The sequence below is a fragment of the Coenobita brevimanus genome, chromosome 35 (assembly GCF_032717465.1).
Source record: "Coenobita brevimanus isolate Jiangsu-jjx chromosome 35, ASM3271746v2, whole genome shotgun sequence".
Classification (NCBI taxonomy): Eukaryota; Metazoa; Arthropoda; class Malacostraca; order Decapoda; family Coenobitidae; genus Coenobita; species Coenobita brevimanus.
Window position 1 is genome coordinate 2,550,001 of NC_136988.1, and position 11,508 is coordinate 2,561,508.

General features: G+C 40.2%; 1 protein-coding gene across 1 annotated transcript in view; it reads right to left on the reverse strand.

The window, feature by feature from the left end:
* The window catches only part of LOC145396190 (protein D2-like), a 27,160-nt gene extending 21,058 nt beyond the window's left edge, over positions 1–6,102 (reverse strand). The window contains exon 1 of the mRNA XM_080269628.1: positions 5,999–6,102. The gene's annotated coding sequence lies outside the window, so the exon portion shown is untranslated. The remainder of the gene's footprint in view (positions 1–5,998) is intronic.
* Between the last annotated feature and the right edge of the window lie 5,406 nt (positions 6,103–11,508).

An 11,508-nucleotide genomic window follows, 5' to 3' on the forward strand; every position in this document is an offset into this window, starting at 1 on the left:
CACCACCATCATCATCATCACCATAACCTTTCCCCGCCTAAGGATTGGGAAAGACAGGGCTCAGAGAGGAAGGGAAAGGCTGGAAGGAAGAGAATTATCAAAAATCTGCTTCATCGTATGGGCCACACTTTCATCAATTCATCAATCAAGCACAGGGAATCCGAATTACACCCCATGAGCATAAACACATACTTTGGTGCTATATGGTACTACAACTACTACTACTACTATTGCTACTACCACTGTTACTGCTACTACAATAACAATAATAATAGCAATAATAATAATCATAATAAAACCGATAATAATAATAATAATAATAATGATAATAATGACGTATGAATTAATATGATCTGTGATTCAATGGTGTATAAAGTGTGTTGCTATGGTATTAGTGCCTTATATAGCGATAATACTGAATATAGTATCAGTGTGTGTGTGTGTGTGTGTGTGTGTGTGTGTGTGTGTGTGTGTGATACGGATAAGTAACAGAATATCTCAGGCCCCCACCCTCCCACACACTCACCCACACTTTTTCGTTCTCTCTCTCTCTCTCTCTCTCTCTCTTTATACATATATATATATATATATATATATATATATATATATATATATTTAGTTGGGAGCAGGGCAGTGAAATGGCGGGGGACAGGGCGACTTGGAGGCGATTTGTTTGTGGCCACCCCAAACGGGATTGAGGCGTCTGGCAATATATATATATATATATATATATATATATATATATATATATATATATATATATATATATATATATATATAGTATATATATATATATATATATATATATATATATATATATATATATATATATATATATATATATATATATATATATATATATATATATATATATATATAAAGAGTTGGTATTAAAACTGTTGACTGTGTTGTGTAGCTCCCACACCCACACCCACACCCACCCACATCACCCCAGCCACACCACACTTCACCATAACGGTCAGTGCAACACCAGCCCACACCAGCACACCACACCACACCACCTTCTTTGGTATTACTTGACATATTAACCCTCACACTAAGCCCCATGACGTATGTAAATGCTATCACCTCTACCATCAGCATACGTTGTACAGTTTGGGAGGCAATTCTCTGATGGGAACACATACGAGGCCTCGAACTGAAGGGGTGAGCCTCTTAACCAAGCCCTTAGTCATTCATTATCGCTCATTTTTCATAATATTTCACCTCATTCATTATACTCGTCTCTCCTTCCCTCAGTCATTTTACTCACCTCATTGCTTTTCATGCATCATTCATTTCCTTGTAATTGTACCATAATTTCTTCATTTTTGTCATATTCACCGCCCTGTTATTCATCATTCATTTCCTTTTCACTTTTATTACGAGACAAAATAAATTATTCTTTAGTGATAAGAAAAATGTCAGTCTCCTATGTTCCTTTATTATTATTATTATTATTATTATTTTATTATTATCACCATCACTCTCATCATCATCACCACCACAACCACCACCATCATCACCACCAGCATCATCATTACCACCACCACCACCACTACCACCACCACCATCATCATCAGCATCATCACCACCACCACCACCACCATCACCATCACCACCATCATCATCATCACCACCACCACCACCACCACCACCACCATCATCATCATCATCATTCAAGGATTTCCAGTGAAGGAGTTAAGCAAGACTGTAATTAACCCCTCCAGTTCATAAGGTCTTTGCTAACCTGAATAAAATCGTCTGGAGATAGGAAGAGGAGATATGGAGGGGGTTATTCTCTCTCTCTCTCTCTCTCTCTCTCTCTCTCTCTCTCTCTCTCTCATGAGGTTATTGAGTGAAAGGTTAAGGAGGAAGTGTCATGTCTGAATAACTTGACCTTATAATGCATTCCCCACCCACGCCCACCCTTCATTCTTCCCTCCCTCACGCCCACGCTTCACCACCCACACCCACCCACGCCTCACCACCCAAGCCCACACCTCTCCACCCACCCACCCTCCCACCCACACACACACACACACACACACACACACACACACACACACACTTCTCTCCTTCACACGCACGCCCACGCCTCCCAAACCCTCACTCTTCTCCCCACGCCCACACACCCCACCCACCCACCTACACGCCCCCTCCTGCGTCTCTTTCTCCCTCAGGGGCGTAGTCAGAATTTGCTGGCTGGGGGGGGGGCTGAACCAATTATTATGAGTGACCCAAGGTTAAGAAAGCTCCCTAACACCTCTTCCTTAGCGATTTATTTTTGGATAGGGCTGGTTAATATCCTTCTGTGCGTTATTTATGCAGTGTGTGGTGATTTAGGTGACATGGGAAAAGACGAGGAGGTGCAATAAGCAAAATAAATCGCTTAGCAAGAGGTGTTAGGGAGCTTCCTTAACAGACGACAATCTGAGTTTACTTCAAGGGTTACCAGTGCCCCCTTTGAGAGAGAGAGAGAGAGAGAGAGAGAGAGAGAGAGAGAGAGAGAAAATTATTATTACTATTATTATCATTATTATTATTATCATTATTATTTTATTATTATTATTATTATTATTATTCTTATCATTATTATTATTATTATCTGTCGGATACGTTTATGTGAAGCTACAGGTCGTGGTGAATGTTTTTGGCGTATCCGATAGAGCCAGGATTCCGGGGGCTTGAATGATGAGTGAATGGAAGCATGGCCCATTGGACTGGGCAAGTTTGTGCTGTGTGGACATTGCTACTCCTCACCCTGCCCTAGGGTGGGAAAGGAGGTCCGGATGATGATGATGATGATTATGATGATGATGATTATTATTATTATTACATAGCATTGGAGTAACAGACACGAGACTCATTTACATCACCTGTGCAAAATAAACATCTATCTATCTATCTATCTATCTGTCTATCTATCTACAGTATCTATCTATCTATCTATCTGTCTATCTATCTACAGTATCTATCTATCTACCTATCTATTATCCCTCTATATATCTATCTATCTATCTAATATACAGTGGTTAATTGGCTGAGAGTTTTCTGTCGTTAAATTTTTACGTGAAATCTCTCTCTCTCTCTCTCTCTCTCTCTCTCTCTCTCTCTCTCTCTCTCCAGCATCATCATCATAAATAACACTAGTTTTAACCGACACCAGTCCACACACGCACACATGTATACACGGAAGCTGATATGCATACAACTATTCACACACACACACACACACACACACACACACACACACACACACACACACACACACACACACACACACAGACGCACGCACACTCACACACACTCTAATCATACATCCACGCATACGTATTAGGTCATTTAGACACACACACACACACACACACACACACACACACACACACACACACACACACACAGTACCAAGAAATAAGATAAAAGCTGCCGTCATAGTGCTTTTAAAGGTTCCAGTTCCTCTAAACACAAAAAAACAGACCCACACAAAAACAAACACCAATTAAAACACACTAAGAATCCAAACACTGATTCACACATGCGAGGACATACACATTAACGGTACTCCTTACACACACACACACACACACACACACACTTCATACATACATACTCATACGCTCCCATACACGGAAATACACGCGCGCGCTAACTCACACGCACAGCCATGTATGAGAGAGAGAGAGAGAGAGAGAGAGAGAGAGAGAGAGAGAGAGAGAGAGAGAGAGAGAGAGAGAGAGAGACTGTTGAATGACACTCCCATCCACCCACACTTCGACTCAGCCTACACACACACACACACACACACACACACACACACACACACACACACACACATTTGACTCACTCTTCCTCAATACAGCTTGAGGGTTGAGTATTAACCTTGAGAAAATGCCATGGCTCTCTCGGAAGTGCCAGAGAGAGAGAGAGAGAGAGAGAGAGAGAGAGAGGGAGAAGCCTACTACCTCTTGTAATCATATCTCATCGGTTAACACCATTCATTCTTATTCACTATATATTCACCATACACACTTATACACCATACATTCACCATACATTCTTATTCACCATACATTTACCATACACACTCATTCACCATACATTCTTATTCACCATTCATTTACCATACATTCTTATACACCATACATTCACCATACATTCCTATTCACCATACATTCACCATACGTTTATCATACATTCTTATTCACCATACATTTACCATACATTCTTATTCTCCATACATTCACCATACATTCTCATTCACCATACATTCACCATACATTCCTATTCACCATACATTCACCATACATTTATCATACATTCTTATACACCATACATTTACCATACATTCTCATTCTCCATACATTCACCATACATTCTCATTCACCATACATTCACCATACACATACACCATACATTCTTATTCACCATACATTCACCATACACACTTATACACCATACATTTATCATACATTCTTATTCACCATACATTCCATGGTCCTGCTATACTTTTCACTTTATTCTGGTCTATAGTTGCCATTTCTCCACTTTAATACCGAGTTGTAATAGACTTAACACTAGAATCGGATGCTAGTCACGAAGAAGTGCCGTGGAATGGATACCCTCAAAAATATAGGATCCTTATCTGGTTAAATTAAAATATCTATGGTGGTTTTTCTCGTCGGTTATGGAAGCTCCCTAACATCTGTTCCTTAGCGACTTATTTTGGGATCCGGTTGGTCAATATCCTTTTTTTGTACGCTGTTTATGTAGAGCATGGCAATATTACAAAGATTTATATAACACACAAGAGGACAACAAAATGTAATAAACAAAATAAATCGCTAATGAAGAGGTGTTAGGGAGCTTTAAACTGGCAAAGATATTCCTCCTTTTTGTCTATTTCCCGTCGCTCAGTGGAAGAAAAAGACTATATTACGACTCTATCCTTCTCACAGCACTTCTTCGTGACTATCGCCATATTCCAGTATTAATCTCTTGTTACAGATCAGTATTCGAGATGGAAAGATGGCAATTTTACGCCAAGTTAAGAATGGGAACGTAAACGTGCCATCTCTCCCTCTTCAATCATGAAATTCAACAACAGATTAGCTCTAGATTTGATGCTAGTTACGAAGAAGTGCCATAGAAAGGATGTACAGCCTTTGTATGGTCTTTTTCTGCGCTCGTGACCGGAATATCACACAGCCATATAGCAGAGTTTCCGCCTATCAGAATACTTTTATTCCCCGAAATGCATCTCTCTCGAATTCGCTTCCCCAGAGTTGTTTCCCCCCAAACTTCAACCTACAGATGTTCAAGTCCAACTGTTTCATATATTTTATGAATGGAGGACGCCAGTAATCTGGTGTATGGATTATTTTTTTATTCATTTGCTTTTCCTTCCTCTGTTGCAATAATAATAATACAAAAAAAGGAACTACTGGTACATGAAATACTGCTACAGGAAAATTATATAGTGAACCATGAAATAACGTTCTCTCTCAATCCAAATCACACAGAAAACGATAAGCATAATTTTAAGGGCAAACTAAAGAAATTCAAGCTGGTATACATGATCCACATTCATCGCTATTTTCCACTACGCCGGGCGATTCCTTGCGTGTACATTAATAGATCGAAATGTACCATAGTTAATTAGTTCCACCGACCTTCACCGAAAATTGTCAGTAAGTTGCAACTTCTCTCACTCGGTGCTTAATTTATTTTTACACGAGTCATGCGCCAAGAATTCATACGACTTTTCTTACGGAAAGAATATTTTAAAAAAGCACATGAATACTGGAAACAATTAATTAGCTGCTTAAGTATAGGTTTATTATTTATATAAAAAACACGATCCGTCAACTTTCACCAGGTAACTACATATCTCACCTTGAAGTTGATAACCTCGATAATGAACCGACGATGCCTTCAAATTTAACCATCAATCTTCGCACCCTGTCGTCATATCACAGAAACTAAATTTAATTCTTACTTGAAATCAGTATGGCACTGTTAGGATGGCTAAGAAGACGTGGAAATGATGATGTGGCTGAGAGTGAGTTACGGGCTCCCACAGTGAAAGTAGGTTCACGCTCACTACAGGGCCCGGATACCGTTGCTTACGCTCACTCCAGGGCCTGTATTGATATTAAGCGTTTTTATTATTATTATTATTATTAACCGGTAATTTTCCTTTTCTTTTTTAATTACTTCAGGGATTTGTTATGGTAAAAGGTGTGACATGGCAGCATGGATGTGGCAGTGCGTGTAAGTTTAGGAGAGAATGGAGAGAATTTTTGTTCCTTGCCTCACCTTTGCATTTTACGCTCGCTCCAGGGCCAGTGGCGATGATAGCGTCTTCCTTTTCATCTATTGCTTACTTAGTTTCATTTATTTGGTCTTGAATTAGATAAGAAGAAAGCAGTAAGGCTGGCTAGATCGAAAGTGAAGATGCTTGTTCATATTTGCTGTAAAATTTGAACATGAACCCGCCATACCCTTGCATCTTACGCTCACTCCAGGGCCGTTGGGTTTATTGACACTTCCTTTTCAATTTACGCATGTTTACTTCCAAAGATCTGTCGCGGGATTCACACTAGCAGTATGATGTGGCAGGATGATGTGTAATAATGAGGGTAGACTGGTACAGGTAGTCTCAGTTTCGTTATATAGCCTCTTATTCCTGTGCAACGTTGTATCTTACGTTGCCTAAAATCGTCTGGAGGCAGCAAGAATAAAGGAAAATAAAACAAAGTACAAAATAGAGGTTATAAAGAAAATAAATAAATGAATAAAATGTGCTAAGGGAGTCAGGTGGCCTCGTGAACTGAATAAAATCATTTGTTCTTAGGGTGATTAATATTTGTACCGCTACGACAAGGCTCTCTCTCTCTCTCTCAGCTGAATTATAGGACTTTGAAATGTGTTAGGCTGGATGGACGGCTGTGTGGACCCTGAAAAGTGAAGGGAATGACAGAGAGAGAGAGAGAGAGAGAGAGAGAGAGAGAGAGAGGGAGATCAGAGAAGGGGAAGGGGGAGGTTACTGCTGGTGGTGGTGTGTGTGTGTGTGTGTGTGATGACCTTGTCCTCTCTCAAGGACTCTCTCTCTCTCTCTCTCTCTCTCTCTCTCAATATTTACACCCGCACTGTAGAATCAAGGGCCGTATGCTCTGTGGTCTGTGTAACTCCCTCATCCCCAGGAAAAAAAAAATTACCCGCAAAGCAAAGACAGGAGGTGGTTGGTGGCTGTAGGATCGTCGTGTCTGTAGGCTATAGTCTAGGTAACTCCTCTTCCCCCCCCCCCCGCAAAAGAAAAGGTACAGAGAAGGCCCGTAAGATCTGTATGGTCTATGTAACTCGTCCTCTTAACCCACACAGGAAATACAGAAACGGTCAGGAAGTGTCCGCGGTAGCCGTAGGTGGCAGAAGGTTACCGTGCACAAGGCCGAGCGGTGACGTAGCGGCGAGGTTGCTTGTCCAGTCTTGCGATCAGTCACTGTAAACACGTTCTTTTAGGTTTATATTTATTGTATTTATTTATTACTGCTTCCAGGCTTTATTCTTTATTAATTTCATGATTTCTCTATACGAAGACGTTCTCTGTTTTTCCCCGGAACAACGATTTACGTAATTTGGGGAAAACTCGCTGTGAACGGGAAGATTGTTTCGTCGCTGGTAATCAAGGTTCTCTCTCTCGCTCTCTCTCCAGCTGAACTTGGCCAAACCAGACTTAACCCAGCTAATGAAACTAAGCCAAATCCAACGTAACTTAGTTTAACCTGACTCAGCCCAACCTAAGGTAGCTTAATTTAACCCAGCCCAGCCTGACCTTACGTAACTTAATTCGTCCATTTCTTACACAATCTCCTAATCTCATTCACCAAGCCTGCAATTCCCCTTCGTCTTCATTTTACAATACAATATCATCGCAAACAACAATACAGGGAGTTTCCACACACTGCCTCTCTCATTAGGGCCGCTCCAACATCCACTGCCCTACCTTGTATCTCTTATAACTTCATCCAAATACAAATTGAACAGCCATAGAGACATGACACATCCCTGTTTCAATTCAACATTCAGATAGAAAAATTCACTCGATTCATCATCCACACGCATTGCAACCTTAGCACCCTCGCACATACTCTTCACGGCATTCAACAGCTTCCCATTTGCTCAATATATTCTTAAGATTTTCCACAATCCTTGTCTATTCACTCTGTCATAGTATTATTCTTCTCCAAATCCATGAAGGCCTCATACAACTTCTTTTCCTTCTCTAGAAACTTCACCATTAAAGATCTAAGAATGAATATCTGATCCACACAACCTCTTCCCATCTTAAAACCTCCCTGTTCTTCTCCAGTTAATTCCTCTGTTATTCCCCTAACTCTGTCAATAAGTATCCTAGCATATACTTTTCCTATTACACTAAGAAGACAAATGCCTCTATGAATACCACACACTTCTTCCCTTTTTCCTTTGTACAAGGGAATAATTTTACCTGACTTCCAATCCTCCAGGACTCTACCTTTCTCCCAGGCCAATCTGCACATCTTCCACATCCATTCTACTACTATCTCTCCCCCATGCTTCAGCATTTCACCACACACTCCATCAATTCCTGGGGCTTTTCCCATTTTGACTTCCTTCATTTCTTCCACTACCTCCATTCTACTGTTCTCTTCCTCCGTTCTCATCTCCCTCTCTCGGCCATTCCCCAGCCACTTATACTCACACTACTCTCATTCTCTATGTTTAACACTTCCTTAAAGTGTTCTCTCCATCTCCTCACTTTTTCTTCTCCACAAGCAACCTACTACCATTTTCATCTATCACTCTCTACAAGAGTCTGTGTTAGTAACCTTCATTTGTATTTTTGCATCATCAGCAAACATATTTAGATAGTTTTCATTTCCAGTGTTGCTATCTGTATCATTTATATACACTAAAAACATGATTGGTGCCAGCACTAAGCCCTGTGGAACTCCGCTAGTCACTTCCCTCCATGATGAGTAATTTCCTCTTAGTACTGTTCTCATTTCCCTTTTGCTAAGAAAATCTTGCATCCAACAGTACAGGTTGCCTTGGATACCTCCTTGATGGTACAGTTTCTATAAAAGTCTTTGGTGTGGTACTGTGTCAAATGCTTCCTTGAAATCTGAACAGATATTGTCCACCCACCCTTCTCTTTTCTGTAATGTTTCTGCAACTCTGTCATAGTAGCTTAATAGATTAGTAACACATGATTTTCCCTTTCTGAAACCAAACTGCCTTTCTGTTATCATATTGTGTTCGGCTTTTCCAGGTCTTACTTACAACATTTGTTAGTGATAGTGGTGGGTAGTTGAGTGGATTTTGTCTATTCCCTTTCTTGAATAAGGGAACAATGTTTGCTTTCTTCCAAATATCAGGTAGTTTACCTTGGCCTAAGGATTCTTTGAATATTGAAGAAACTGGGCTACTTAACTCCTTTGCACATTCATGTAGCACCCAACATGAAATTTCATCAGGACCATTTGCTTTTCCTTTGGCTTGTTTACTTAACTCCTCCTGTATTGCTTTTTCTGATATTTGTGTATCTGGTAGTATGTGTGGGCATGCATGTTGCATATCATCTCTCTCAAAATTATTTTCTTCTGTAAAGTAAGTGTGTGTGTGTGTGTGTGTGTGTGTGTGTGTGTGTGTGTGTGTGTGTGTGTGTGTGTGTGTGTGTGTTTAATCCTACCGTCACACTGGCTAACTTATGCCTTGTGTGTGTGTGTGTGTGTGTGTGTGTGTGTGTGTGTGTTCTTGCCTAATTGTTCTTACCTAATTGTATCTTTACAGGAATGAGTCCAGCTCGTACTGTCCCGTGTCTTAAACCATATTTATCGTACATATCCTTAAATTTGTGAATTGTTTTGGCACACACTATTTCATTCGGTAGTGCATTCCACTGATCAATTGCTCTGTTTGGGAAACTGAATTTCCTTACGTCTTTATCACCTCTCTTCTTATGCAGTTTTTTGCAGTGTCCTCTTGCTGATGCTTCTCCATATGTTAAGTAATCATTTATGTCTATTTTCTCCTTTCCTGATATGCACTTATATAGCATTATCATGTCACCTCTTTTCCTTCTCTCCTGTAGTGTTGGTAGATTCAGTTTATTTAGTCTTTCTTCGTAGCTTAGGTCCCTTAAGCTTGGTATCCATCTTGTAGCGGCCCTTTGAACTTTTTCAATCTTGTCAATATGCTTTTTGAGATGAGGACTCCAGACTACTTATGCATATTCCAGGGTTGGTCTAATGAATGATGTTATTATCCTTCTTAGCATGTCTTCATTTATGTATGTGAATGCTATTCTCATATTTGCAAGCAGTGTATACATGTTCCGTACCTTCTCGCTGATGTGGTCAGCCGGAGATAGTCTGTTATTGATAATCACACCTAGGTCTTTCTCTCTTTCTGATGTGTATAGGGTTTTATTTCCTAACTTATAATCCCAATCAGGTCTTTTTCCACTTTTACCAAACTTGTGTGTTTAATCCTACCGTCACACTGGCTAACTTATGCCATGATCCCAATTTGAAGTTACAAGTTATGTGCAAATACGGGAATAAAGAAAAAGTTTGAATAGAATAAGGAATAAATTAAGTACAAACTTGCATTCACTACTCTAAGATTATCATTTCTTCCTATTTCCATTAACTATTGATATTTTAGGTTTGCATATGTGTTTTCGAATGTCTTTTTGTGCTTAACGTGTGGGCTGGTGTCGTTGAAAGAGGTTGACCATGAATTTAAATCACGGACTCTGAAGTGGGAGAAAGTGCCCATGAGATTGGTGTTTGTGTTTATAGTTTTGTTTTGTCTTGCTGTGCTTTTATGCGTAGTTGTTGATTCATTATATATTTCATGGCTTGCTATATTGGTTTTACATGGACCTGTTCACTGTGTTTTTGCCAAAACCTACAATCTCTACCTATAGTCCATTTTCGTGTAATAAGCGTTGTGGTGTTGATGTGGATGTGATAGGAAGCGTTATGAGGAACACACTGAGGTGGTTTGGCCATGTGGAGAGGATGGAGGGTGAAAGACTGACGAAGAGAGTGTATGTGAGTGAGGTGGAGGGGGGAAGAGGGAGGGGGAGGCCGAGGATGAGATGGAGGTATGGGGTGGAGAGGTATATGAGAGATATGGGTGTGAGTTGGGAGCAGGGCAGTGAAATGGCGGGGGACAGGGCGACTTGGAGGAGATTTGTTTGTGGCCACCCCAAACGGGATTGAGGCGTCTGGCAACAGATAGATAGATAGAATCATTATAAAGCGCCAAAACTCATGGAAGGAAAGTTACTGACAGCCAGTGAGAGATGGGTACAAGATATAAAGTAGTTTCAGTGTTTACATAATTATATGTACAGTATAATACCAGGAACCAAGAATAATACAGCGAGTCCTCTTTTAGTCAAGTATGTTCCCAAAATCTCAGTCCATTTGGTAATTCTGTTTTTGTTGCGTAACC